This window comes from Eleutherodactylus coqui, chromosome 4, assembly GCF_035609145.1.
Source record: "Eleutherodactylus coqui strain aEleCoq1 chromosome 4, aEleCoq1.hap1, whole genome shotgun sequence".
Lineage (NCBI taxonomy): Eukaryota > Metazoa > Chordata > Amphibia > Anura > Eleutherodactylidae > Eleutherodactylus > Eleutherodactylus coqui.
The window spans coordinates 272,294,956-272,322,677 of NC_089840.1; the positions used below are offsets into that span (position 1 = coordinate 272,294,956).

At 49.3% G+C, this 27,722-nt stretch overlaps 1 pseudogene; it reads right to left on the minus strand.

Moving 5' to 3' along the window:
* Positions 1–27,722, minus strand: part of LOC136626703 (zinc finger protein 729-like) — a 122,470-nt pseudogene that overhangs the window by 86,357 nt on the left and 8,391 nt on the right.

Sequence of the window (27,722 nt, forward strand, 5' to 3'; positions counted from 1 at the left end):
CGCGAGACGGAGGAGCAAAGCCGATCGTGCGCGAGACGGAGGGGCGGAGCCGAGCGTGCGTGAGACCGAAGAGCCGAGATGAGCATGCGCGAGATGGAGCAAAGCCGAGCACGCAAGAGCCGGAGGAGCGGAGCCGAGCGAGCGCGAGACGGAGGAGCGAAGCCGAGCGAGTGCGAGACGGGGGAGCGGAGCCGAGCGTGCGTGAGACCGAAGAGCAGAGACGAGCGTGCGGAGATGAAGGAGCAAAGCCGATCGCATGCTAGACGGAGGAGCGGAGCCGAGCGTGCGGAGATGAAGGAGCAAAGCCGATCGCGTGCTAGACGGAGGAGCGGAGCCGAGCGTGAGCGAGACGGAGGGGCGGAGCCGAGCGTGCGCGAGACGGAGGAGCGGAGCCGAGCGTGCGTGAGACCGAAGAGCAGAGACGAGCGTGCGCGAGATGAAGGAGCAAAGCCGAGCACGCAAGAGACGGAGGAGCGGAGCCGAGCACGCAAGAGACGGAGGAGCGGAGCCGAGCGTACGCGAGACAGAGGAGCGGAGCCGAGCGTGCGGAGATGAAGGAGCAAAGCCGATCGCGTGCGAGACGGAGGAGCGGAGCCGAGCGTGAGCGAGACGGAGGGGCGGAGCCGAGCGTGCGCGAGACGGAGGAGCGGAGCCGAGCGTGCGTGAGACCGAAGAGCAGAGACGAGCGTGCGCGAGATGAAGGAGCAAAGCCGAGCACGCAAGAGACGGAGGAGCGGAGCCGAGCACGCAAGAGACGGAGGAGCGGAGCCGAGCACGCAAGAGACGGAGGAGCGGAGCCGAGCGAGCGCGAGACGGAGGAGCGGAGCCGAGCGTGCGCGAGATGAAGGAGCAAAGCCGATCGTGCGCGAGACGGAAGGACGGAGCCGAGCGTGCGTGAGACCGAAGAGCAGAGACGAGCATGCGCGGGATGAAGGAGCAAAGCCGAGTACGCAAGAGACGGAGGAGCGGAGTCGAGCGAGCGCGAGACAGAGGGGCGGAGCCGAGCGTGCGTGAGACCGAAGAGCAGAGACGAGCGTGCGCGAGACGGAGGGGCGGAGCCGAGCGCGCGCGAGACGGAGGGGCGGAGCCGAGCGCGCGCGAGACGGAGGAGCGGAGCCGAGCGCGCGCGAGGCGGAGGAGCGGAGCCGAGCGCGCGCAAGACGGAGGAGCGGAGCCGAGCGTGCGTGAGACCGAAGAGCAGAGACAAGGGTGCGCGAGATGAAGGAGCAAAGCCGAGCACGCAAGAGACGGAGGAGCGTAGCCGAGCGAGCGTGAGATGGAGGAGCGGAGCCGAGCGTGCGTGAGACCGAAGAGCAGAGACGAGCGTGCGCGAGATGAAGGAGCGTAGCCGAGCGAGCGCGAGACGGAGGAGCGGAGCTGAGCGTGCGTGAGACCGAAGAGCAGAGACGAGCGTGCGGAGATGAAGGAACAAAGCCAATCGCGCGCGAGACGGAGGAGCGGAGCCGAGCGTGTGCGAGACGGAAGGACGGAGCCGAGCGTGCGTGAGACCGAAGAGCAGAGACTAGCATGCGCGAGATGAAGGAGCAAAGCCGATCGTGCGCGAGACGGAGGAGCAAAGCCGATCGTGCGCGAGACGGAGGAACGGAGCCGAGCGTGCGCGAGACCGAAGAGCAGAGACGAGCGTGCGCGAGACGAAGGAGCAAAGCCGATCGTGCGCGAGACGGAGGAGCAAAGCCGATCGTGCGCGAGACGGAGGGGCGGAGCCGAGCGTGCGTGAGACCGAAGAGCAGAGATGAGCATGCGCGAGATGGAGCAAAGCCGAGCACGCAAGAGCCGGAGGAGCGGAGCCGAGCGAGCGCGAGACGGAGGAGCGAAGCCGAGCGAGTGCGAGACGGGGGAGCGGAGCCGAGCGTGCGTGAGACCGAAGAGCAGAGACGAGCGTGCGGAGATGAAGGAGCAAAGCCGATCGCATGCTAGACGGAGGAGCGGAGCCGAGCGTGCGGAGATGAAGGAGCAAAGCCGATCGCGTGCTAGACGGAGGAGCGGAGCCGAGCGTGAGCGAGACGGAGGGGCGGAGCCGAGCGTGCGCGAGACGGAGGAGCGGAGCCGAGCGTGCGTGAGACCGAAGAGCAGAGACGAGCGCGCGCGAGATGAAGGAGCAAAGCCGAGCACGCAAGAGACGGAGGAGCGGAGCCGAGCACGCAAGAGACGGAGGAGCGGAGCCGAGCGTACGCGAGACAGAGGAGCGGAGCCGAGCGTGCGGAGATGAAGGAGCAAAGCCGATCGCGTGCGAGACGGAGGAGCGGAGCCGAGCGTGAGCGAGACGGAGGGGCGGAGCCGAGCGTGCGCGAGACGGAGGAGCGGAGCCGAGCGTGCGTGAGACCGAAGAGCAGAGACGAGCGTGCGCGAGATGAAGGAGCAAAGCCGAGCACGCAAGAGACGGAGGAGGGGAGCCGAGCACGCAAGAGACGGAGGAGCGGAGCCGAGCACGCAAGAGACGGAGGAGCGGAGCCGAGCACGCAAGAGACGGAGGAGCGGAGCCGAGCGTACGCGAGACAGAGGAGCGGAGCCGAGCGTGCGGAGATGAAGGAGCAAAGCCGATCGCGTGCGAGACGGAGGAGCGGAGCCGAGCGTGAGCGAGACGGAGGGGCGGAGCCGAGCGTGCGCGAGACGGAGGAGCGGAGCCGAGCGTGCGTGAGACCGAAGAGCAGAGACGAGCGTGCGCGAGATGAAGGAGCAAAGCCGAGCACGCAAGAGACGGAGGAGGGGAGCCGAGCACGCAAGAGACGGAGGAGCGGAGCCGAGCACGCAAGAGACGGAGGAGCGGAGCCGAGCGAGCGCGAGACGGAGGAGCGGAGCCGAGCGTGCGCGAGATGAAGGAGCAAAGCCGATCGTGCGCGAGACGGAGGAGCAAAGCCGATCGTGCGCGAGTCGGAGGGGCGGAGCCGAGCGTGCGTGAGACCCAAGAGCAGAGACGAGCGTGTGCGAGATGAAGGAGCAAAGCCGAGCACGCAAGAGATGGAGGACCGGAGCCGAGCGAGCGCGAGACGGAGGAGCAGAGCCGAGCGAGCGCGAGACGGAGGAGCGGAGCCGAGCGTGCGTGAGACCGAAGAGCAGAGACGAGCGTGCGGAGATGAAGGAGCAAAGCCGATCGCGCGCGAGACGGAGGGGCGGAGCCGATCGTGCGCGAGACGGAGGGGCGGAGCCGAGCGTGCGTGAGACCGAAGAGCAGAGACGAGCGTGCGCGAGACGAAGGAGCAAAGCCGATCGTGCGCGAGACGGAGGAGCAAAGCCGATCGTGCGCGAGTCGGAGGGGCGGAGCCGAGCGTGCATGAGACCGAATAGCAGAGACGAGCGTGCGCGAGATGAAGGAGCAAAGTCGAGCACACAAGAGACGGAGGAGCGGAGCCGAGCGAGCGCGAGACGGAGGAGCGGAGCCGAGCGAGCGCGAGACGGAGGAGCGGAACCGAGCGTGCGTGAGACCGAAGAGTAGAGACGAGCGTGCGGAGAAGAAGGAGCAAAGCCGATCGCGAGCGAGACGGAGAAGCAGAGCCGATCGCGCGCGAGACGGAGGAGCGGAGCCGAGCGTGCGTGAGACCAAAGAGCGGAGACGAGCGTGCGCGAGACGGAGGAGCCGAGCGTGCGCGAGACGGAGAAGCGGAGCCGAGCGTGCGTGAGACGGAGGAGCGGAGTCGAGCGTGTGTGTGAGACGGAGGAGCAGAGCCGAGTGTGTGTGTGAGACCGAAGAGCAGAGACGAGCATGTGCGAGATGAAGGAGCTGAGCCGAGCGTGTGTGAGATGGAGGAGCGGAGCCGAGCGTGAGTGTAAGACCAAAGAGCGGAGCCGAGTGTGTGCGAGATGGAGGAGCAGAGCTGAGCGTGTGCGAGATGGAGGAGCAGAGCTGAGCCGAGCATGTGTGAGACGGAGAAGTGGAGCCGAGTGTGTGTGAGATGGAGGAGCGGAGCCGAGCGTGAGTGTGAGACCGAAGAGCGGAGCCGAGTGTGTGCGAGATGGAGGCGCAGAGCCGAGCCAAGTGTGTGCGAGACGGAGGAGCGGAGCCGAGCGTGTGTGAGACGGAGGAGCGGAGCCGAGCGCGCGCGAGACGGAGGGGCGGAGCCGAGCGTGCGTGAGACCGAAGAGCAGAGACGAGCGTGCGCGAGATGAAGGAGCAAAGCCGAGCACGCAAGAGAAGGAGGAGCGTAGCCGAGCGAGCGCGAGACGGAGGAGCGGAGCCGAGCGTGCGTGAAACCGAAGAGCAGAGACGAGCGTGCGCGAGAGGAAGGAGGAAAGCCGATCGTGCGCGAGACGGAGGAGCAAAGCCGATCATGCGCGAGACGGAGGGGCGGAGCCGAGCGTGCGTGAGACCGAAGAGCAGAGACGAGCATGCGCGAGATGGAGCAAAGCCGAGCACACAAGAGCCGGAGGAGCGGAGCCGAGCGAGCGCGAGACGGAGGAGCGGAGCCGATCGTGCGCGAGACGGAGGGGCGGAGCCGAGCGTGCGTGAGACCGAAGAGCAGAGACGAGCGTGCGCGAGATGAAGGAGCAAAGCCGATCGTGCGCGAGACGGAGGAGCAAAGCCGATCGTGCGCGAGTCGGAGGGGCGGAGCCGAGCGTGCGTGAGACCGAAGAGCAGAGACGAGCGTGCGCGAGATGAAGGAGCAAAGCCGAGCACGCAAGAGACGGAGGAGCGGAGCCGAGCGAGCGCGAGACGAAGGAGCGGAGCCGAGCGAGCGCGAGACGGAGGAGCGGAGCTGAGCGTGCGCGAGACGGAGGGGCGGAGTCGATCGTGCGTGAGACCGAAGAGCAGAGACGAGCGTGCGCGAGATGAAGGAGCAAAGCCGATCGTGCGCGAGACGGAGGAGCAAAGCCCATCGTGCGCGAGTCGGAGGGGCGGAGCCGAGCGAGCGCGAGACGGAGGAGCCGAGCGTGCGTGAGACCGAAGAGCAGAGACGAGCGTGCGGAGATGAAGGAGCGGAGCCGATCGCGCGCGAGACGGAGGAGCGGAGCCGATCGCGCGCGAGACAGAGGAGCGGAGCCGAGCGTGCGCGAGACCGAAGAGCGGAGCCGAGCGTGCGCGAGACGGAGGAGCGGAACCGAGCGTGCGCGAGACGGAGGAGCAGAGCCAAGCGTGCGCGAGACGGAGGAGCGGAGCCGAGCGCGCGTGAGACCGAAGAGCAGAGACGAGCGCGCGCGAGATGGAGGAGCGGAGCCGAGCGCGCGCGAGACGGAGGAGCGGAGTCGAGCGTGTGTGTGAGGCGGAGGAGCAGAGCCGAGTGTGTGTGTGAGACTGAAGAGCAGAGACGAGCATGTGCGAGATGAAGGAGCTGAGCTGAGCGTGTGTGAGATGGAGGAGCGGAGCCGAGCGTGAGTGTGAGAGCGAAGAGCGGAGCCGAGTGTGTGCGAGATGGAGAAGCATAGCCGAGCGTGAGTGTAAGACCAAAGAGCGGAGCCGAGTGTGTGCGAGATGGAGGAGCAGAGCTGAGCGTGTGCGAGATGGAGGAGCAGAGCTGAGCCGAGCATGTGTGAGACGGAGAAGTGGAGCCGAGTGTGTGTGAGATGGAGGAGCGGAGCCGAGCGTGAGTGTGAGACCGAAGAGCGGAGCCGAGTGTGTGCGAGATGGAGGAGCAGAGCCGAGCCAAGTGTGTGCGAGATGGAGGAGCGGAGCCGAGCGTGTGTGAGACGGAGGAGCGGAGTCGAGCGTGTGTGTGAGGCGGAGGAGCAGAGCTGAGTGTGTGTGTGAGACCGAAGAGCAGAGACGAGCATGTGTGAGATGAAGGAGCGGAGCCGAGCGTGTGTGAGATGGAGGAGCGGAGCCGAGCGTGAGTGTGAGACCGAAGAGCGGAGCAGGGTGTGTACGAGATGGAGGAGCAGAGCCGAGCCGAGTGTGTGTGAGACGGAGGAGCGGAGCCGAGCGTGTGTGAGACGGAGGAGCGGAGCCGAGTGTGTGTGAGACGGAGGAGCGGAGTCGAGCGTGTGTGAGACGGAGGAGCGGAGCCGAGCGTGTGTGAGACGGAGGAGCGGAGCCGAGCGTTTGTGAGCAAGAGGAGCCGAGCGTTTGTGAGCAAGAGGAGCGGAGCCAAGCGTGTGAAAGACGGAGGAGTGGAGCTCAGCGTTTGTGAGACGGAGTAGTGGAGCCGAGTGTGTGCGAGATGGAGGAGCGGAGCCGAGTGTGTGTGAGATGGAGGAGCGGAGTCGAGCGTGTGTGAGACGGAGGAGCGTAGCCGAGCGTGTGTGAGACGGAGGAGCGGAGCCGAGCGTTTGTGAGCAAGAGGAGCCGAGCGTTTGTGAGCAAGAGGAGCGGAGCCAAGCGTGTGAAAGACGGAGGAGCGGAGCTGAGCATGCGCGAGACGGAGGGGCGGAGTCGATCGTGCGTGAGACCGAAGAGCAGAGACGAGCGTGCGCGAGATGAAGGAGCAAAGCCGATCGTGCGCGAGACGGAGGAGCAAAGCCCATCGTGCGCGAGTCGGAGGGGCGGAGCCGAGCGAGCGCGAGACGGAGGAGCGGAGCCAAGCGTGCGTGAGACCGAAGAGCAGAGACGAGCGTGCGGAGATGAAGGAGCAAAGCCGATCGCGCGCGAGACGGAGGAGCGGAGCCGATCGCGCGCGAGACAGAGGAGCGGAGCCGATCGCGCGCGAGACAGAGGAGCGGAGCCGAGCGTGCGCGAGACCGAAGAGCGGAGCCGAGCGTGCGCGAGACGGAGGAGCGGAACCGAGCGTGCGCGAGACGGAGGAGCAGAGCCAAGCGTGCGCGAGACGGAGGAGCGGAGCCGAGCGCGCGTGAGACCGAAGAGCAGAGACGAGCGCGCGCGAGATGGAGGAGCGGAGCCGAGCGCGCGCGAGACGGAGGAGCGGAGTCGAGCGTGTGTGTGAGGCGGAGGAGCAGAGCCGAGTGTGTGTGTGAGACTGAAGAGCAGAGACGAGCATGTGTGAGATGAAGGAGCTGAGCTGAGCGTGTGTGAGATGGAGGAGCGGAGCCGAGCGTGAGTGTGAGAGCGAAGAGCGGAGCCGAGTGTGTGCGAGATGGAGAAGCATAGCCGAGCGTGAGTGTAAGACCAAAGAGCGGAGCCGAGTGTGTGCGAGATGGAGGAGCAGAGCTGAGCGTGTGCGAGATGGAGGAGCAGAGCTGAGCCGAGCATGTGTGAGACGGAGAAGTGGAGCCAAGTGTGTGTGAGATGGAGGAGCGGAGCCGAGCGTGAGTGTGAGACCGAAGAGCGGAGCCGAGTGTGTGCGAGATGGAGGAGCAGAGCCGAGCCAAGTGTGTGCGAGATGGAGGAGCGGAGCCGAGCGTGTGTGAGACGGAGGAGCGGAGTCGAGCGTGTGTGTGAGGCGGAGGAGCAGAGCTGAGTGTGTGTGTGAGACCGAAGAGCAGAGACGAGCATGTGTGAGATGAAGGAGCGGAGCCGAGCGTGTGTGAGATGGAGGAGCGGAGCCGAGCGTGAGTGTGAGACCGAAGAGCGGAGCAGAGTGTGTACGAGATGGAGGAGCAGAGCCGAGCCGAGTGTGTGTGAGACGGAGGAGCGGAGCCGAGCGTGTGTGAGACGGAGGAGCGGAGCCGAGTGTGTGTGAGACGGAGGAGCGGAGTCGAGCGTGTGTGAGACGGAGGAGCGGAGCCGAGCGTGTGTGAGACGGAGGAGCGGAGCCGAGCGTTTGTGAGCAAGAGGAGCCGAGCGTTTGTGAGCAAGAGGAGCGGAGCCAAGCGTGTGAAAGACGGAGGAGTGGAGCTCAGCGTTTGTGAGACGGAGTAGTGGAGCCGAGCGTGTGCGAGATGGAGCAGCGGAGCCGAGTGTGTGTGAGATGGAGGAGCGGAGCCGAGCGTGTTGGAGACGGAGGAGTGGAGCCGAGCGTGTTGGAGACGGAGGAGCGGAGCCATGCATATATGGGAAGAGGTACATCAAAAGATGACTTTGCCCACAGAGACCGATCTATAAACCTGAAAAAGATCCTCTCCTTCATGAAATTATGAAGGCCGGTATGATCCATGGGCCTTGTGGTAATGTATACACCAATGCACCCTGTGTGAGTGAAGGTCACTGCAGCAAAAAATATCCTCAACCCATCATGAAAGAAACTCAAACAGAAGATGACAGATACCCCCCCAGGACCGGGGAAGAGCTCTGAAGGATGGTGGTATCAGCGTTGAAATCAGTGATGTAACCTGGATCTCCGCGGGGTGGGGGCTTATAATCCTGTGCTTCCATGCACATTTGTTGTCCATATTAACAGAGTATTGCAGTTCTGTAAAATCTATTAATTACATATATAAATATGTTAATAAAGCAGCGGCCAGGCTTCATTTGGGCTTGTAAAGGATAGTGATGAGATCAAATTATCTGACCGTGGTCGATACATTAGCAGTTCTGAGGCCGTCCGTCGTTCATCTCGCTCTGCATTTGGAAAATGTCCAGCATCTTTATTTTAATCCAAATGACGTTATGAAAAAAGAAAAAGCATTGCTCCTCACCCCGCTCACCATAGTAATCGGATCCAGAGGCGGCAAGATTCCTTCACATATACAGCTCCACCGCCCAGTCCTCATCGGCAATTGGCAAACAGAAGTAATCGGACCGAAACGCGTCCTGAGCTTGTACTGATATATGGCATGAATTGAATAAAGAACTTTCCATACAATCAGCTTCTTTCATTCTTGGATTACTTCTGCTTGTCCAATGACAACAATACGTTGCTAAAGAAGGTTATCAGCCCCCAGAAAACCACATTTTAGCATTTTTTGACCTATGTAAAACCGATGATTTTGCAAAAACTCTTCTTTATCTGGAAGTTCCTTCCTACAATATATAGAAAAGTAATAGATTTGAAAGGAGAAAACTTGGAAATAATGTTTATGGCTGGCCAGAAGTAAAAAGAGATCAAACTTTGAGTAGAGTGTATACCGTCCACTGTAATAATGCTGAGTGCTATTATCTTCGTTTGCTACTTGGATTTGTAGACTGTTAACGGTATTATTCACCCGACATATCAGTCAGTGATGCTCTAGGCTTGCTAGAGGAAGACAATCACCACCGGTCTGCTGCACATACAGTATATGCCGGCCCCTCTTGCTAGAGTAGCTGGTCATTTATCTTTCTCCTCTTTCCCTCCCAGAACTCTGGTGTATGGACTCATGCATGTTCTGCTTGGTATTGCTGAATGCATGAGATTCTGGGTAGGATTTCCTTGTCTGTTTATGTGAATAGTGTCCTGTTCTGTTTGTATGCAGTTTGCTATCTATAGCAAGCCAGGCCCCTAGGTTCCAGTGTGGGTTAGTCCCCATTGGGACGATCACCCCGCTTGCAACCAAGACTCCCTGGGGTTTGAGTTGTCTTGTAGGTCTAGGTACTCCCGAGGCACTAATGACCCTTGTCGTGGGTTAGTGCCCTTAAGTATCTTGGCCAAAATATGATCCAATACCTGGTACGTACTTTAGCTATTCCATCTGCTTATTCATGTTGGTATTTTACGTAAGTGTTTTGGTGTTTGTCAGTCGTTGTTGGATGTCTGCTTGCAAATCCCATTTGCAGTTCACTTTATTTTGGTTTGCAGTTATTACACGCTTGAAGCGGATGGGAAAAAAAAGTTCACCGCGTTATGGAGGAAATTTTTAATAGATGCCTGATTTTTATTGAAGATGCAGTGTTGTCTTTGGGAGGAGAAGGTTTAGAACATTAAGGCTTCCCTCAACCTACAAGATGTGATACAGTCCTCTAAAATAGAGATTACCTTAGGCTGGCTGGCAGGCCATCAGCGTTGTGTTTTAACCCTCGGGGATTTCCAGCACGGGAGACACTAAAATCACCACGATTTTCCGACGTGATTTTCTACAAGGAAACTATCATTGTGAAAGGTTTATCGCAGAAAATCGTGGCATGCCGCGATTTTTATACATGAACAGAAGATCGCTGTGGATTTTTGCTTGTGTACATCGGGCTGCACTTTCCATGGTTATCCTATGAAAAGTGTTTCATGCGTTACCCATGTGCAGATTATCACCGCGGATAACGCAATGAAAAATCACACTTGGACAGGAGGCCTTAAGGAGATCAGTTAAGACACAATTTTCTTTGCACAAGTAGTGTCTAATAACAAAAGTCCATTAACTGAAGAACAGTTTCAAGTTTACATATAAAATTTTAGAAAATGTTGAGAAGGCACTGGCCAAATATTTTTCTTGGTTGCTCCTGGGGGTATCAGCAAAACCTTTGTCCTAAATCTACTACTTCCCAGAATGCAGAAAGATCGTGGGATATCCTTGGCGATCACCTCGCTTTTAAACTGTCCTTAAGTCTGATGCAGAGCAATATGGTGCTGAAAGAAACTAACCTAATAGAAAAAGATGAATGCCAAATCGAAGACAGGTGAATTGTAGATGACAAATCTAGAACTCTGTTTATCGTAATATTCTGTGAACCCTTCTGTGAGATGGAAAAATGGAAATGTGCAGATAGGCATTCGTTGAGTTTACGATTACAATAAAATCCCCTAGTTGCAGAATAGTAAAAACTCATAGAATAGACTGGTATTATTGCATTATGTTGCCACTGCAACATAATACAGCTGTCAAAAAAAATTGTCATGCCCCCAGCTTGTGATTAGCTGGAGGGCGTATCATGCCCGAAGGGCCGTCCTGACGACTGCTGCAGCAATGCGAGCATCAGCGGCGATAGTACCTCAGAAGTAAAAGAGCAGGGGCACGGCCGTCATGGAGGACATAGCCGGCTGCAGTGATAGAGAATGCAGCCGGCTGCGGGGACGGAGAAGACAGCTGGCGGCCGGGACGGACGCGTGCACCGGCGGACAACCGGTAGGCATCACCCAAAACACTAGCCGGCGGCTGATGGAAGCGGGGACTTCTGCTCTGGTGAGAGGGCTAGGTACAGCATGTGGACTGTTTTTTGGCTGCCCTGCAGACTTAGGGTGGGGATAGGTTTTCTTCATAGGCTTAGATAATTAGCTGTTAATGCTGGCATTTTAGAGCTGTAACATGCCAGCATTTACAGCAAAGATTCCAAGGCTAACAGCAAAAGTAACGCTCATCCCAAGGCTGCAGGCCAGGCAACAATCTATCCAGACGATGATAGGAACTTCTAATATTGACCTAATTAAGAGCTAGGGATGAGACAGGGACATTCACAGGAACACCCCTGTCACACCCCTAGCTTCCGCTGGCATCGAGATACAATAATACCAAATGGACTTTGTCTTGACTTTCTTTTTCAGTAGAAATTGTTCAAATAAGTGAAATCAATGATCAGATGCTATCCCTGCTCCACGGCTTGTGGACTGAAAAGGTCTGAGTACACTCCTGATTCCTGAATATCACAAACCGATCCGGTGAAAAGGAAACCAAGTCCATGGAATAACCTCCTAATAACTTAATAATGAAGGGAGGAGGACCACATATGTGAGAATTTTTACAATTTTCCTGCAGCCAGGGGAGTTTGGTAAATTTGCAGCATAATTCTGAGGTTGTTGGAGCAGCCAGATTTCTCTTTAATTGTTGTGCGCCCGAGGTCTATATGGCCTCCTGTTATTGAATTGTCCTCTAATCTTGGAGATCTCAACTTGTTATAATAGGGACAAAATGAAGACGTTTTAGCTTGAAGAAAAGGGATACATTTTCCCTCACTAAGAGACTTAAGAATGTCCTCAAGGCGTTGGCCAAAGAGACGGCAGCATGAGATAGTGCCAAAGACTTGGAGGAAAAGCTCAAGAGATATAGTGAAGCATCACACTGGTAATCAGTTCCTGCCAGCAAGTGAATCATTGATAAGAGAGGAGCACTCAAATTAAATAACCTGACAGACTGAGCTCTAGCGAGATCACGTTGGGAGGGTATATGTATATATTGCCATATGTTTTTTATGCTTTTATACCTGTATGCAAGTTCTATTCATAGTTAAAATGAGAAAAACTTATATGTCGCCTTACATCAGATATTCCAAAAGTTTGCAAGGCTGAGAGAGATGTTTCCAGAAATTCAGAGATGATACAGAACCAGACACGAAGGCCGCGTGCTTGGCTGTTTTCCCAGAAGCGCCATATCAAGATAACGACTGTTCAACTACATATATAACTTTCACTGTCTCAGGCCGGAAATCCGGACTTTACATATATGGTTATGCGGTGAATTTGAGCCAATGAGCCCATCACCCATTCCTAGTGATGAGACCAAAGGGTATAGATCCCATGTAATCTGTAATAAAGTGCGCAGTCATGTCCCCGTGTGAGGAACTATACCAGACCTCCGTGTGTGGTGTCTCTTCTTTACAGCCGGCAGCGGGGCATTGGGGTGGGCCTGATAGGTGCTGTACGCAGAAATTACCCTGACAATGGCGCCCGAAAGTGGGGCGGTAAAACCGGAGCCGTACAGCGCAGTCCACCCAGATCCACGCCACGGGGAAGCCATCCTGCTGCAAACCGAGCCTGATCAACTCACAGAACTCCAGGTAAGCCCGGCATATATTTATGTTGTGTTTTACGCTGAGAGTCTTGCAGCGGGAGGGACTATCTGTGTTTTGTGACCGGACGGGTTGGGTTAAGAGTTCTACACGGTAACTCGTGGGCTTCGGGTTTGCCGTCACGGACCACTGACCGTGATAAGCGCACCAATCGCTCACCCAGGAACTAGTCTAGTCTATTTGTTGCTGAAGTCCATAGTGTTTTTAACGATAGTGGAGATTGTTTGTTGTATCTGCAGAATTTTTTTTCTCTTTTTCTTTTCATTTGGACTTACAGACGAAGGAACCCTCCGTTTTGGTTTAGTTAGTTGTTGATGGTTTAGCTGAGAGGGATGCACTCTGTGAGACAGGTCCCATAGACGAAGGAACCCTCCGTTTTAGTTTAGTTAGTTGTTGATGGTTTAGCAGAGAGGGAAACACTCTGTGAGATAGGTCCCACGGAAGAAGAGACCCTCGGTTTTAGTTTAGTTAGTTGTTGATGGTTTAGCTGAGGAGAGGGATGCACTCTATGGGACTGGTTCCATAGAAGAAGATGCCTTCGGTTGTTTTGCCATATATAAGGGGCTAACAATTCGGGTCAGAAGGATGCACTCCATGGAGCGTGTTATTATTATTATTGTTGTTGTTGTTGTTGTTCTAATATGCGTAAGACCTTATTAAAGAAGACAGAGCCCCTCAAGGGATGCCGCCGTGCGGATCAATTGGTGGAGGAGAGACAAGAGTTCCAATGTGTAAAATGTAAGAAAACTTATGAAAATGTGTAACAAGGACCTGCACGGTAGATTACAGTATGGTGACTGGGAGGAGGTCTTCAGGACCAAGAAGGGCCCCTTGAAAGACCAAGGGTTGCTAGAAAGTGCTGAAGTGAGAAGCAGAGAGACAGTCAGAGAAAGTTAAATATGTACACATTATTTGTTTAAGAAAGTATCCGTAAGTGAAATGTTGGAAAGTACAGTAAGTGATCAAGAGGGTGTCGGGAGAGTGTCTATTGAAGGTTACATTGGCAGTTAGGTAGGGAGAGAAATATGGGAAACAAGCAAAGTCGAGAGGAAAGTTACAAAGCATGTGATTTGTTGGCGAAGAGAGAGGAAAAGGTGTATAATACTAGATAGATAATAGATATAGATGTATGTGTATATATGTATACGTGTGCAAATGGTTAACTGAGCTTGCTTTTAGAGGAGAAGGATTGTTTACTTGAATCTGCAGCTTGTGTCTAGGTTTTCAAGGTCAAGAGATAACCAAGCGAGAGACAATGCAATACTAACCCTGGAAGATATCTTTGCTTGCTTAAAATGAATTGAAATGAATTTAATTAATTATACTGTCTTAGTAGGCAGAAAATATAGCAATTTCTAAGGTATATTCTTACTGGGTTCTGAGGTCACAAATGGAGATGTCTTGGTCTCTTTCATACAGGTGTAAGCTGTCAGAAGGTCCCAGCATATGTGTTATTTATGAGTTCAAATGTAGGGAATAGTTAAACTAAAACAACTCTGTTCAGTTGGTTTTGCATATTCATAGAGAGATAACAGTTATTTTGCAAAGGTGGGGGCTTTCAGACTTCATTCTAAAGCTCAGGGTCACAGATTCTAAAATACTTCAGCATTTAATATAGCATATAATTGCTTCAGTAAATAAGAAATATAGAATGTCTCAGTCACTCAAACTTTTTCACATAATTTGTCAAAAATAGGGCTCATTCACAATCTCATCTCAATAGAATCATGTACTTTATAACATTATAGCACTCACCTCAATGTTTTTCAACTGATGTATGTATGTTTGTCACACTTTTTGTCTGTGCATCTGTATGTACTGGTACACCTTCAATGGGGGGTGACGGGGCAGGCTTGAGCACATGGATGGATGAGAGTTAGTGACCCGTGTTCAGGCTGTGGTGAATGTAAAATGTGTGATGCAGATATTGACTGGGGATAAAAGTCCCCCCCATGCATAAGACTTTACTTGGTTGTGATGTGGATGCTTAGACTGTGGAGCGTAAATGAAGTTGTGAAAAAAGACGCAAGCGACCAGTATCGAAGGGGTGGAGCTATATGATGTAAAAGTACGTAATGTGGGTCATCCCTCTTGTCTACAAGGGAGGGGGTGAGGATCTTGAGCAGCTAGAAAAAGTTTTTTTTTTTTTTTTTTCCCCTCTCTCAAATTTGATAAGACATTGCAGACAGGAACAGATTAATAATGAATTTGCTTAAAGGATCTCACATTTCCAATATTAATAGGTGTTTGTAGATTATTCTGCCCTGATGTAACTCATGTCTCTGTTATTGGTGCTAACATCTTACAGGCCTTATCTGCATCCATCAAATCTTTTTACAATGTTCTACTACTTTCAACCCGGCTACTCTTCTTACAATTGAGTACCCTGGTTCAAAGGGGGGGGGGGGGAGGAGAAGGCATAGGTGATCTAGGTATTGCAAATCAGCCATTTTTAAAGTTTTTGCAACAAGATTCTGATCTTTTTGAAATAGAATATCAGCCTGATTGTCTAGGATTGATGCAACAAGAAAATTTAAGTTTTAAAAAGTTACTGAAAGCCCTTGTTAACAATGCATATTTTGAGTTGTTTTTTATAGATGGTACCAGGGGTGATTGACGACTCCACACTGGATATGCAGTGGTTACACAACAAGATGTCCTAAAAGCAGAATGCCTCCGCATGTCGCAGTACAAGAAGCGGAACTAAAGGCCCTCGCTGAGGCGTGTAGAGTGGTAGAAGGTAAGACGGCAAACATTTACACTGACTCCCGGTATGCATTTGGCATAGCTCATGATTACGGCCCAACATGGAAGGCCAGACAGTTTTTTACCTCAGAAGGACAGCCAATTAAGAATGATGCAGCGGTGCAGAGTCTCACAGAGGCCCTACTTCTACCTGACAAAGTGGAGAGCTCACACCAATTCCTACACCGGAGAAGCAAAAGGGCAACGCCATCACAGACCACACAGCAAAGGCAGCGGCCCTCAAGCCGTGGAAGAAAAGAAGAATTTAACAATAACTTTGGAATTTGATAAAAACTTTGGACTTTGATAAAAACTTGGACTTTGATATGCTAAAGACTTTACAGTTACAAGCCAGCAAGGAAGAAAAAGATAAATGGACTAAATATGGGAGCAGCAGAAATAGGACAGCGTATGGTGAACAGTCAACAGCACTTGCCCACCACGATCCCTGTGCCCCATGATGGCCCAGCTGACGCACGGAAAGACGCACCTCCCAAAGCAGCAATGATGTCGATGCTTGAACAAGGACGGGTGGCTCCTGGGTTTTCTGTAGCTGCTGCATCATTTGTCCAATTTTGCATGATCTTTGCCGTAAGCAACAGGGCAGAAGTAAATTTGCCACATCACACTTGCCTAGACCACTCTACCCATTTCAGGGATTGCAAATTGGCTACATTCAGCTCCCACTTGTTGGGAAGCATGAATATGGGCTTGTTGTTGTTGATTTCTTTTCAGGTTGGAAAGACCTACCGTTACCAAAGTAAATAAGCAGGTAACCGCACAGAAGCTCATGAATAAGGTAATCTGCAGATACGGGGCACCGGAAGTGATTGAGTCAACAAAGGTACACACTTCACAGGTGAAATAATGCAACACATCATGTCTACTTTGGGTATATTCCAGGCTTTTCACACACCCTACCATCCACGGAGTAGTGGGAAAGTAGATCCATGGGCAATGAAGGAAACGGGCAAATCTTGAATTGAGTGTCTCCCATTAGTTCTTTCCCAGGGGGGTACATGCCACAGTAGCTGAGTTTGGGAATGATTTTCTTGTTAATGTTGTCATAGGTCTCTCCAAGGAATTGTCAATAATGCATTCTGCAGTCTCTGCTTTTCTCCCAGGTCCTACAGATGAGTGTCACAATCTGAAACCAGGTGACAGGGTCTATGTGAAAAAGTTTGAGAGAGAGACCCGGTTTAAAGGTCCCTACCAGATGTTGCTCACCACCCCAACTGCAGTCAAGCTTGAAGGAAAGCCCACTTGGATCCACACTTCTCACTGAAAGAACTCATGATCCTGCATATCCTTTACATGCTATAATGTGGTACAATTCCTCTAACACACACCTTTGACTACTGTACACTAGCCCCCTGTATCAGGGATCAGAACAAATTAATACAATCAAATGTGCAATATGAAGACTACACTGAGGGTGAGAATCTAACACTGCATCGTGCTAAGAGAGAAGTTGACGCTCCAGGTGGTAACTTTGATCCACATGTATACATAGATGCAATAGGAGTGCCAAAGGGGGTGCCAGATGAATTTAATTCTAGAGATCAGGTTAAAGCAGGTTTTGAGTCCTTATTTTGTCACTGTTAATAATAATGTAGATTGGATGAATTATATCTATTACAATCAGCAGAGGTTTGTAAATTACACTAGGGATGCTTTGAAAGGGTTAGTTGACCAGTTATGGCCCACTGCATCCATGGCGTTCCAAAATAGAGTGGCCCTGGATATGATTTTAGCAGAAAGAGGTGGGGTATGTAATTTCCTGTATGTGTATTATCCCTTTGATCAAAAAGAGTATGAGTAAGGGACTGGATAATGTGACACCAACGTTTCCCTTGTTTGAAAAAAGATGAAGAGCCAGTTCCGATAATGCCAACCACGTAGGTTAACAGAAGAATGGAGAAATGTACTAGTACTACGCCGCCCCGGTCTCATAAGATGGACTGTCAGTGGAATTCCCATTTGCCTAGGGAAAGTGCAGAAGACCTTAGGTTCGAGCGAGGGCACACCCTGCAGGGTGTTAACTTGTACAGATAGAGGGTATGGATGCCCGGAAATGAGCCCAGGAAATCCATGGCCTCCTTCTGAGGTGAGGTAGGGATCCCCCCTCCTAGGAGTAGGGACTTAGGGCAGTGGGCAAACCCTGACGCAAGGGAGAGGCGACCGAGGAAGAGGGCAAGGCCTGGTGCTTGATCTCCATATAAGTTTTTAGGGGGGTTTGTGAGGGTATATGTATATATTGCCATATGTTTTTAATGCTTTTATACCTGTATGCAAGTTCTATTCATAGTTAAAATGAGAAAAACTTATATGTCGCCTTACATCAGATATTCCAAAAGTTTGCAAGGCTGAGAGAGATGTTTCCAGAAATTCAGAGATGATACAGAACCAGACACGAAGGCCGCGTGCTTGGCTGTTTTCCCAGAAGCGCCATATCAAGATAACGACTGTTCAACTACATATATAACTTTCACTGTCTCAGGCCGGAAATCCGGACTTTACATATATGGTTATGCGGTGAATTTGAGCCAATGAGCCCATCACCCATTCCTAGTGATGAGACCAAAGGGTATAAGATCCCATGTAATCTGTAATAAAGTGCGCAGTCATGTCCCCGTGTGAGGAACTATACCAGACCTCCGTGTGTGGTGTCTCTTCTTTACCGCCGGCAGCGGGGCATTGGGGTGGGCCTGATTGGTGCTGTACGCAGAAATTACCCTGACAACGTAACGTTAATGAGGCCAGCCCATCGTTCTTGCAGAGCTGAGTGATGTCATTGAGCCCCATCCTGCTGATCTGGACTCCTTCAAGTTCCAATAAGGCGACAGCATCAATAGTGTGGAAAAGCATAGAATTGAATTTATTGCTCCATAAAAATGGCTTTATCAAGCCTAATACAATGCCATAGACACACAGTTTATATAGTGAGTGGTACAATAAAAAAAAGAGAAAGGAGAGGGAGGAAGGGGAGAGAAAAGTGAGACACACCTCCAGCAATAAGTAATTAACAATGCAAATAGGCTACACATGTTATCATCAAATACCAAATGAAACTACATAATTAGTCTGGGCAAATCACACAAGTAAATACCTAGTGGACGTCCATGTGTTGGGCTGCTCCATGCATTGACGCTATACTCAGCGTCTGGTTGTATCACCGCGAGTGCGCGGAGCCAGGAGTGACGTCAGCATCGCGTCACAGACGGATGCGTGAGTCACATCATCGCCAACCACTCAGTCAGCAGTGAAGGCCGTATCGGCCAGCCACAATATGGCGCCGGCATCAAGCAAGATATGTAAATAGCTCAGGAAGCAGAGCCAGTAAGAGGAACAGACTGGCCAACCACAAGATGGCGCCACGCTGTGTTACAAGGCAGCAGACTTGCCAACCAGCATTAGTTAGTTACAGTCTACATAGGATCTTTGTGCCAAGAAGGGGAATAAAGCCATACCTACCAAAATAGTGTATACTAATGTGGAATAACTAACAAAGTAAGGGGAAAAAACACCCTCTAGCCAGAAAAGTGAACAGATACAGAGAACAAGATCAGAATAATAAGGGAAAGGGGAAGAAAAGAAAGAAGAAAAAGAGAAAAGGGAAAAACAGAAAAAAAACATCTGCACAAAAACATCATTGTATGTAAAGTGCTGGCCACTAGTGATCTCCCTACTTCTACTTTGGGTCCACTTTGGAAGCGGGATTGAATGGAAACTGCTTAGTACTTCTCTGTCTCTTTAGCACAACCTCATAATTAACTGCATTATAGAGGGGCATTACAGAGAGGAGATCCTGCTCTCCTATGTACACAGTGTATGGCGATGTCATATCAGCTAGTCTATACCCACCAGCTCTTGGAAAAACACAGGCCTCTGGATGATTGTTGTGTGCCCAACAGCCAATCCAGCGACTATCGTACTAGTGCTTTACAGGAGCGATAGTCGTTCAAGATCATTTCGTCTCGCCCACCTCCATTCATTGTAAATAGGCAGTCGCTCAAACACTGAAAGAATCCTGTTTACACTTTAGTGATTATTCATGTAACCATCGACCCGTGTAAAGGTACTGTTATGTTCGTGTGGGCAAGTGAGCACCATACCCACTCGAACGTTACCAGAGATAAGGACTGCCAACAGGAAACCAACACTAACCTTGCAAACCAGCACACATAACAGATGAAATTGCTGTAATAAATATAAGGGATTAGTTCGTGAAATGGACAAGTCACTTAAGCTGCGAGCCCAACGATCAAGGGTCCTCATGTCATGCGGTCCCTAAACTAGCAAGACAGCTGACCCCAAGCTGCAGGGAGAATGGCAGGACCCTACCTAATAAGCAAGGTGATTGCCTCGATAAAGGCAGCCCTGCGCTGGAACCTCAGCCCTGACTATCTCTGAAGAGTTAATACACAGAACCAGACAGACTGGCACACAGGACCCAAATCACACATCAGCACACGAGGGCCAGTTCACTCCTCATAGCTAGCCACCAGCAGAGACATACAGAACATGACGCTGTTCACACCATATACACAGAACAGGGCTATCTACACCTAATGTCTGGCCACATGCAAAAACACTGCACAAGCCCCTGTTCAGACACCTAAAACCTGTAAAGGCATGCAAAACCAACAAACCCTAGAGTGAAGGGACACCAACTTCCTCTTGCAGAGGGTGGATATTTATCTGCAGACAGACCAGTGGTGATTGGCTAATAGGAGAACACCCCACCCAGCTAGCTTAATCATTCCACACCTGTGGGGGACTGCTGCTAGAAACCTATGTGGTACAATAGATCCCAGCCAGCACAACTCTTACAGGTACCTTAAAAATTAGAGAAGGCAGAGAGTAAATCTAATGATATATAGGTCAGAAATAGTGTTATTGCTTATGTATACACATGGCAGCTTATCCTGAAAAGTTGCCTGGAACTGTAGGTATGTTTTAATCGTCATTTAGTGTGCTAAATTGCTTTCTCTGGTATGACATGCGACTTTGATTTTAAATGTTGTATTTTTTGGTAACATTTGTTAAGTGTTAAAAAATAGGAAATGACTTGTCCCTTGTGTGAATTCTCTGATGTCTAACACAAAATGATTTTTGGTTAAAACATTTTCCACATTCTAAACATGCAACTTGTTTCTCCTCTGTGTGAATGACCTCATGTGAAACCAGGTGTGATTTATAAAAGGAAAAGAATCCCCGCGCTCCGCAATCCAGAAGGATCAGCCGTAGACTGGTATATTCTTAAGGTCACTTTATTGATGAAACGCGTTTCGGCAATTTTATGTTGCCTTTCTCAAGCATATAATACATAAAACACAAAACTGTATATATACATATGAATTACAATCCACTCACATTCCATAACTCGTGGTAGACGCCGATGCAGGGGCAATTCCAGCATCATCAAGTGGGAAGTACTTCCTACTCAAGTGACCGAATACGTCACTCTCTTCTCACGATGGAACGCAATGTGCTTTTCCATCTACCTTTTCATTCATAAGTCGATTTCTACTACAGTGCAGTATACGCTGTTATTAAATGTACAAATGCTGTATTATCATGCACCGACTTCCATATAATTTCTCAAAGGGAGAATAAATGAAATCCTAAGCTTGTGTGGCATACAATAATATAAGGTCATATATCTCATCATATATTAAAACTAATTAAAATATTCATTTTTATCAACGGTCACATTATAAAAGTCAGGTACACATAGTTTTTTTTTTTTTTTTTAAACCTATTTAAAATAGATGATCATATTTCATTATTAGTTCATATTAAAAAATCAATCTTAACCCATTTTTAAGACATCTTTTAAAATTATATATATTCTATAACAACTCTTTATCCAGCACTTCATTTTATATGTAGACTTCTCTACAGTGAGCGCTATTTCCAAAATTTATATCAAATGCCAACATCAATATATCCATTTCATATATACAGTTTATTATTATTATATCTTCTCCAACACTTTGTTCAAACCCAACGGAGTCAGAGTCTTCAATTTATAGATCCAGAACATCTCCTTTTTTCTAAGCTAGCTCATGGATAGTGATTGGACGTCTTCTAGTGGTGTGACATAAAGGTGTTCAGTTTGACAATTATGAGATTCCAAAAAATGACGGGATAAGCTGTGTTTAAGGAATCCGCTTCTTATGTTAAATTTCTGATTACTAACACGGGACCTGAGTGCATTTTTGGTTCTACCTACATAATTCTTGCCACATGTACATTCTAATATATATCTGACAAATCTACTTTCACGGCTGAGTCTAGTTTTCTGTTTTAATTTTATCGGTGTATCATTTTGCCCCATTATAATGTGTTCTCTACCAGATTTCATATGTTGACAACACTTGGCTTTAAATTCCTGGTTTTAGTGTAAAAAAATAGCTTTTTTTCTTCTTTTTCTTCCTTCTGGTCAGGAAGGAGCTAAAATATTTTAAAGGTGTGATTTATGTTTAAAACATTTCCCACATTCTGAACATGAAAATGGCTTCTCCCTAGTGTGAATTCTCTGATGTCTAACAAAAACAGATTTTTGTTTAAAACATTTTCCACATTCGAAACATGCAAATTGTTTCTCCTCTGTGTGAATGAGCTTGTGTGTAACCAGGTGTGAGCTCTGTTTAAAACATTTTCCACATTTTGAACATGAAAATGGCTTCTCCCCTGTGTGAACTCTTTGATGTGTAACAAGAAGTGATTTCTCCTTAAAACATTTCCCACATTCTGAACATGAAAATGGCTTCTCCGATGTGTGAGTTCTCTGATGTCTAACAAGAACGGATTTCCGTTTAAAACATTTCCCACATTCTGAACATGAAAATGGCTTCTCCTCTTTGTGAATCCTCTGATGTGTAAGAAGATCTGATTTCTGGTTAAAACATTTCCCACATTCTGAACATGAATATGGCTTCTCCCCTGTGTGAATTCTCTGATGTGTAACAAGTACCGATTTCAGTTTAAAACATTTCCCACATTCTGAACATGAAAATGGCTTCTCCCCTGTGTGAATTTTCTGATGTGTAACAAGAACTGATTTGTGGTTAAAACATTTCCCACATTCTGAACATGAAAATGGCTTCTCCCCTGTGTGAACTCTTTGATGTGTAACAAGAACTGATTTCTCGGTAAAACATTTCCCACATTCTGAACATAAAAATGGCTTCTCCCCTGTGTGAACTCTTTGATGTGTAATGAGAACTGATTTCTCCTTAAAACATTTCCCACATTCTGAACATGAAAAAGGCTTCTCCCCTGTGTGAGATCTTTCATGTTTAACAAGAACTGATTTCTCATGAAAACATTTTCCACATTCTGAACATGAAAAAGGCTTCTCCCCTGTGTGAGTTCTCTGATGTTTAACAAGAACTGATTTCTTTTTAAAATACTTCCCACATTCTGAACATGAAAATGGCTTTTCCTCTATGTGAGTTCTCTGATGTGTAACAAGAACTGATTTCTCGTTAAAACATTTCCCACATTCTGAACATGAAAATGGCTTTTCTCCTGTGTGAGTTCTCTGATGTTTAACAAGAACTGATTTCTGGTTAAAACGTTTTCCACATTCTGAACATGAAAATGGCTTCTCATCTGTGTGAATTCTCTGATGTGTAACAAGAGCTGATTTCTCTTTAAAACATTTCTCACATTCTGAACATGAAAATGGCTTCTCTGCTGTGTGAGTTCTCTGATGTCTAAAAAGAACTGAATTCCGTACAAAACATTTCCCACATTCTGAACATGAATATGGCTTCTCCCCTGTGTGAATTCTCTGATGTGTTAGAAGAAGTGATTTCAGTTTAAAACATTTCCCACATTCTGAACATGAAAATGGCTTCTCCCCTGTGTGATTTCTCAGATGTGCAACAAGTAGTGATTTATAATTGAAACCTTTCCCACACTCTGAGCATGAATATGGCTTCTCTCTTCTGTGAACTCTTTCATATTCAACTTTCCTTCTATAAATTTTATTTTTCTTTGCAGTCTGTGATGAATCAGAAGATAGGATCAGCTCAAAATGATCAGATGATGGATCTTTACTGTGAAGAGCTGATAGTATATCTGGGATATAGGGAGACTCCTCATATGCATCTTGGGTAATACTTTGATCATCTGAAGATATCAGACATCCCTCTGAGCTCCTGCTACCATCTCCTGCCAAGAAGAAATGTAATTTTTGAGTAATATAACCTGAAGCCGTATACTCAGGCTGCTTGCTGTCCATGCTGATCAGTGAAATAGTATTACCATTAAGATGTAACCTTTATTTAACATAGGATAAGTACGCTATAACCACTACAATAAAGAAACACCCCCAAGGGGAATATAACTCAGTAATATATACACCACTAGTAGAATTAGCATTTGTATTCTGACTTTTTGCAAATATTGAATATGGTAGTTTTAGAGAGCTAAAGCTCGGTCTAAAGCCTTCCAAAGCCCCTTGGTTTACCAATGTGGCAAATTTGGTGCAGATTGGTCCAGGCGTTTGGCCGCTATGTTTGTGTTCCGACTTGTTGCAAATATGTTAACCCTTTCCAATCCAATATCCTGGTTTTCCTAGGAAGCTTACAATTTTTCTTCCGTTATACAAAGGCTCTATATGCTGACTAAAGCCAGTACTGCATGAGGTGACCCGTTGGATAGGCTCTGGCAGTAGAGAGGTTGGCAATATACAGTAAGAGAACCCCGACGGACGTCTTCCAACATCAGAGCTGTACAGCCTTAAAGGGGTTGTCCCGCGAAGCAAAGTTGGGGTATACACTTCTGTATGGCCATATTAATGCACTTTGTAATGTACATTGTGCATTAATTATGAGCCATACAGAAGTTATTCACTTACCTGTTCCGTTGCTGGCGTCCCCGTCTCCATGGTGCCGTCTAATTTTCAGCGTCTAATCGCCCGATTAGACGCGCTTGCGCAGTCCGGTCTTCTCCGTGTTGAATGGGGCTGCTCGTGCTGGAGAGCTGCTCCTCGTAGCTCCGCCCCGTCACATGTGCCGATTCCAGCCAATCAGGAGGCTGGAATCGGCAATGGACCGCACAGAAGACCTGCGGTCCACCGAGGGTGAAGATCCCGGCGGCCATCTTTGCAAGGTAGGTAAGAAGTCACCGGAGCGCGGGGATTCGGGTAAGTACTATCCGTTTTTTTTTTTCAACACATGCATCGGGTTTGTCTCGCGCCGAACGGGGGGCTATTGAAAAAAAAAAAAACCGTTTCGGCGCGGGACAACCCCTTTAAATTATAATGTCTTCAGACATCCGACAGTGGATTGGAAAGGGTTAAGAACAGTAGATCGTTAAGACCTGAAACCTGATCTAAAACCTTTAAAGCATCTGATTTAACTGAGTGGTGAATTTGATGCATCTTGGGCCATTTGTTTTGTCTGTTCTGCATGCACGGCCACAGAAATTCACTTACATACAGTATACAATATACTTCTGCATCTTATCTGGGTCGGTTTTCACCATAATCCATTCTGTTATCTGGGTCAGTGTATCCGTGTTTTAGATTCTTCTATGTGGCCATATATGTCTTCATGTTCTGTATTCTGTTATCTGGGTCAGTGTATCCGTGTTCTGGATTCTTCTATGTGGCCATATAGGTCTTCATGTTATGTATTCTGTTATCTGGGCCAAGTAATTCTGCTCTGTATTCCTTTATCTGGCTATAGGTGAATGTTCTGGATTCCATCATGTGGGTCTATGTCTCCTTGTTCTGGATTCTGTTATCAGGATATATGTTTCTATGTTCTATATTCTATTAGCATACAGTAACTAAATACCAGTGTAATAAGAGGTAATTGTATCCTAATCCCATAATTGGGGAAGTATGTGTCCCACATCAGTACTGACGGCAGATGTATAAGGAATAGGCCTCATCCACATTCATATCCACAGCTCAGATGTATTACTACTTTAAAGGCTAACTAAACTTTCAAGAAACTTGACAAAATCACAGTGACACATTAGAAGTTTTGTTCAGGGGGCTCAGGTACTGAAACTACCACCAATTGCTAAAACGAAGGGGCAGACGTGCTCGGCCAACTGGTGTGCACCTCCAGCTGTGATTGACAAGCGTTGTGTAAGGGGTTAAACATCCGTGTACTATAATATACATATTTATTATGTCTGTACCTTATGTTCCCGCCAGGCAGGACCTTCAGTGAGAGGTCACATGACTTTGCTCATTCTGATCTTTTATGTTGTTATGAACTGACAGGACCTGATCTGCACCCTGATTGGTTAAAGGCCTGTGTACTAAGGAGCTAAAGAGAGGTCTTGTTCCCGGGTTTCGGTGGGACTTGGCAGCTTCAGAGAGTGCAGGGAAGAGAGAGATTGAGCTAGTGGAGCTGTAGCAGAGTGGACCTGCAGCTGGACTTGTGTGGATGCGAGTTAGAGAGCCTCAGAGGAACAACTCAGGATTTGCAAACTAAGGCTGTCTGCACCCAGGCGGATTTGCATTGCGGAATCTGTGGCGAGTCTCCACCTCCGGGTTCCGCAGCAAATACCACCCATAGCATGCTATGGAAAAGTGATTCTTATTGCACATGAGCAGAAACCAATTGCGGTTTCCGCTTGTGGAGGAAAAATCACAGCATGCTCTATTTTTGCGTAGATTCTGCGTGGACGGCTTTCATTGAAGTCAATGGAAGCTATCAGATCTGCAGCCCTTTAGTAATTGACATCGCAGAAAGGTTGCAGATTCGCGTCATTACTAGGCAAAGATGCAGGGAAGCATAAGTTTAAAAAAAAACTGCACTGCACATGTCAGACGACGAGCCGTGCGGACTATCCGCAGTAAAGGTGAAGATGCAGAAAGGCAGGTAGGCGCAGACATTGCTTTTGCCAGACCTGATTTCGCATGTGGAATCCGACCCCACCCATGTACAGGCGGCCTTAGTGGGAGTGATGTGGGCTGGTAAAAGCAGTTGGGTGTTCCAATAGATGCGCAGTGAGCGGACTGAGCCGGCTTCTCCAGGCAACGTGCACTGTTGTATGAGACTCAAAGATCAGCAGCCAGGACCGGAGTACGACATGGAAGTCTTTACGAAAATATATGTTCTCTACTACATCATGACAGCATCTGATAGAGGTCCGATGAAGTGGGGCGCCAGCGGCTGACGGCAGGCGCTCCAGCATCGTACGGAGCATGCGGGGGGGGGGGGGGGTAGACCATGGATTAGGCAGAACATCAGCCAAATACAAAATTTAAAAGGACCGTCCAAAAATGCACCTGCACTACACTCACTTCACTTACTGAGTATTCCTTGCCATTTCAGGACAGGGATACTCAAATGCCCAGGGAGGCTAGGAGAAGGAGTAAAAAAATGTCCAATGTGTTTGGCAAAGTTGGATGAGGCTTACGCTAAAAAGCTTTGTGCTACTTGTTCCGCTAAAATACTGCAAGAGGAAAAATCATCTTTTATGTCTGACATCAGGGCAATGGTCCGTGAAGAGGTGCAATCTACCTTTGCAGAGCTCCAGCGAGGGCCCTCGGGGGCAGCAAGAAGGATGGCTCTGGCTGTGTCAAATACTTATTTTCTTACCCCAGCATGGACCAGTTGCTTAAAGCAGTTCGTAAGACCATGCAGGTCGAGGATGAGGCGCAACAACTGCGTACAGCGCAGGACAAAATGTTCGTGGGTGTTTTACTGCAACGCAAGTCAGTTTTTCCCGTAAGTACTACCCTTAAACGCCTGATTTTAAATGAGTGCCAATGCGTTGAACAGAGTCCCTTGGTTTCAAAGGACTTTAAGGGCTGACTAGTTCTCAGAAGAGGACGTCTCCACCATTAATGATATACCCAAAATAGATATGGCCATTTCCATGGTGACAAAGAAGTCGAGTCTGCCTTTTGATGACGTATCCCACCTGAAAAACTCTATGGACAGCAAGGTGGATACAGTCATGCAAAGAGCCTGGACTGCGTCAAGTTTGGACATAACTTTGGACATCGAATATTCTATGGCGGACTGGCTTGACCAATTGTCCACGTTTATTGACCAAAAGGGAGGAAATCGCCAGTGGTATTCCCTTGCAACAGATGGCCATGGGCTTCTTGGCAGATGCATCCATGGAGTCCGTTCACTTTGGGGCTCGTGCAGCGGCCTTATCTAACACAGCCAGACAGGCGGTCAAGATGAAGGCCTGGTCAGGTGACATCACCTTTAAAAACAAACTCTGTGCCTTACCCTTTTTGGGTCACCATATTTTTAGGCCAGACCAGAATCGTCTCCAAGAAAAAGTGGCAGAAAAAAGCCAGGGCAATTGACAGACCTCCTAAAAGACCATTTACACCTCGTCTCTCGTCCTCTGCCTATGTGGGGAAAGGGAAGTCTGGGAGATGGTCCTATCCAAAGGGAGGAAGGGGTAGGGCTATTAGACCTTGGGGGTCATCATTCCCGTCCCCATATGAGAACATCAAAAGGGATTTTACTCTCCCTTATTTCTCGCCCCCAAACTCAATGGATCAAACTGAACCATAATTAACCTTAAAAGCCTAAACAACTTCATAGTGTATAGGAAG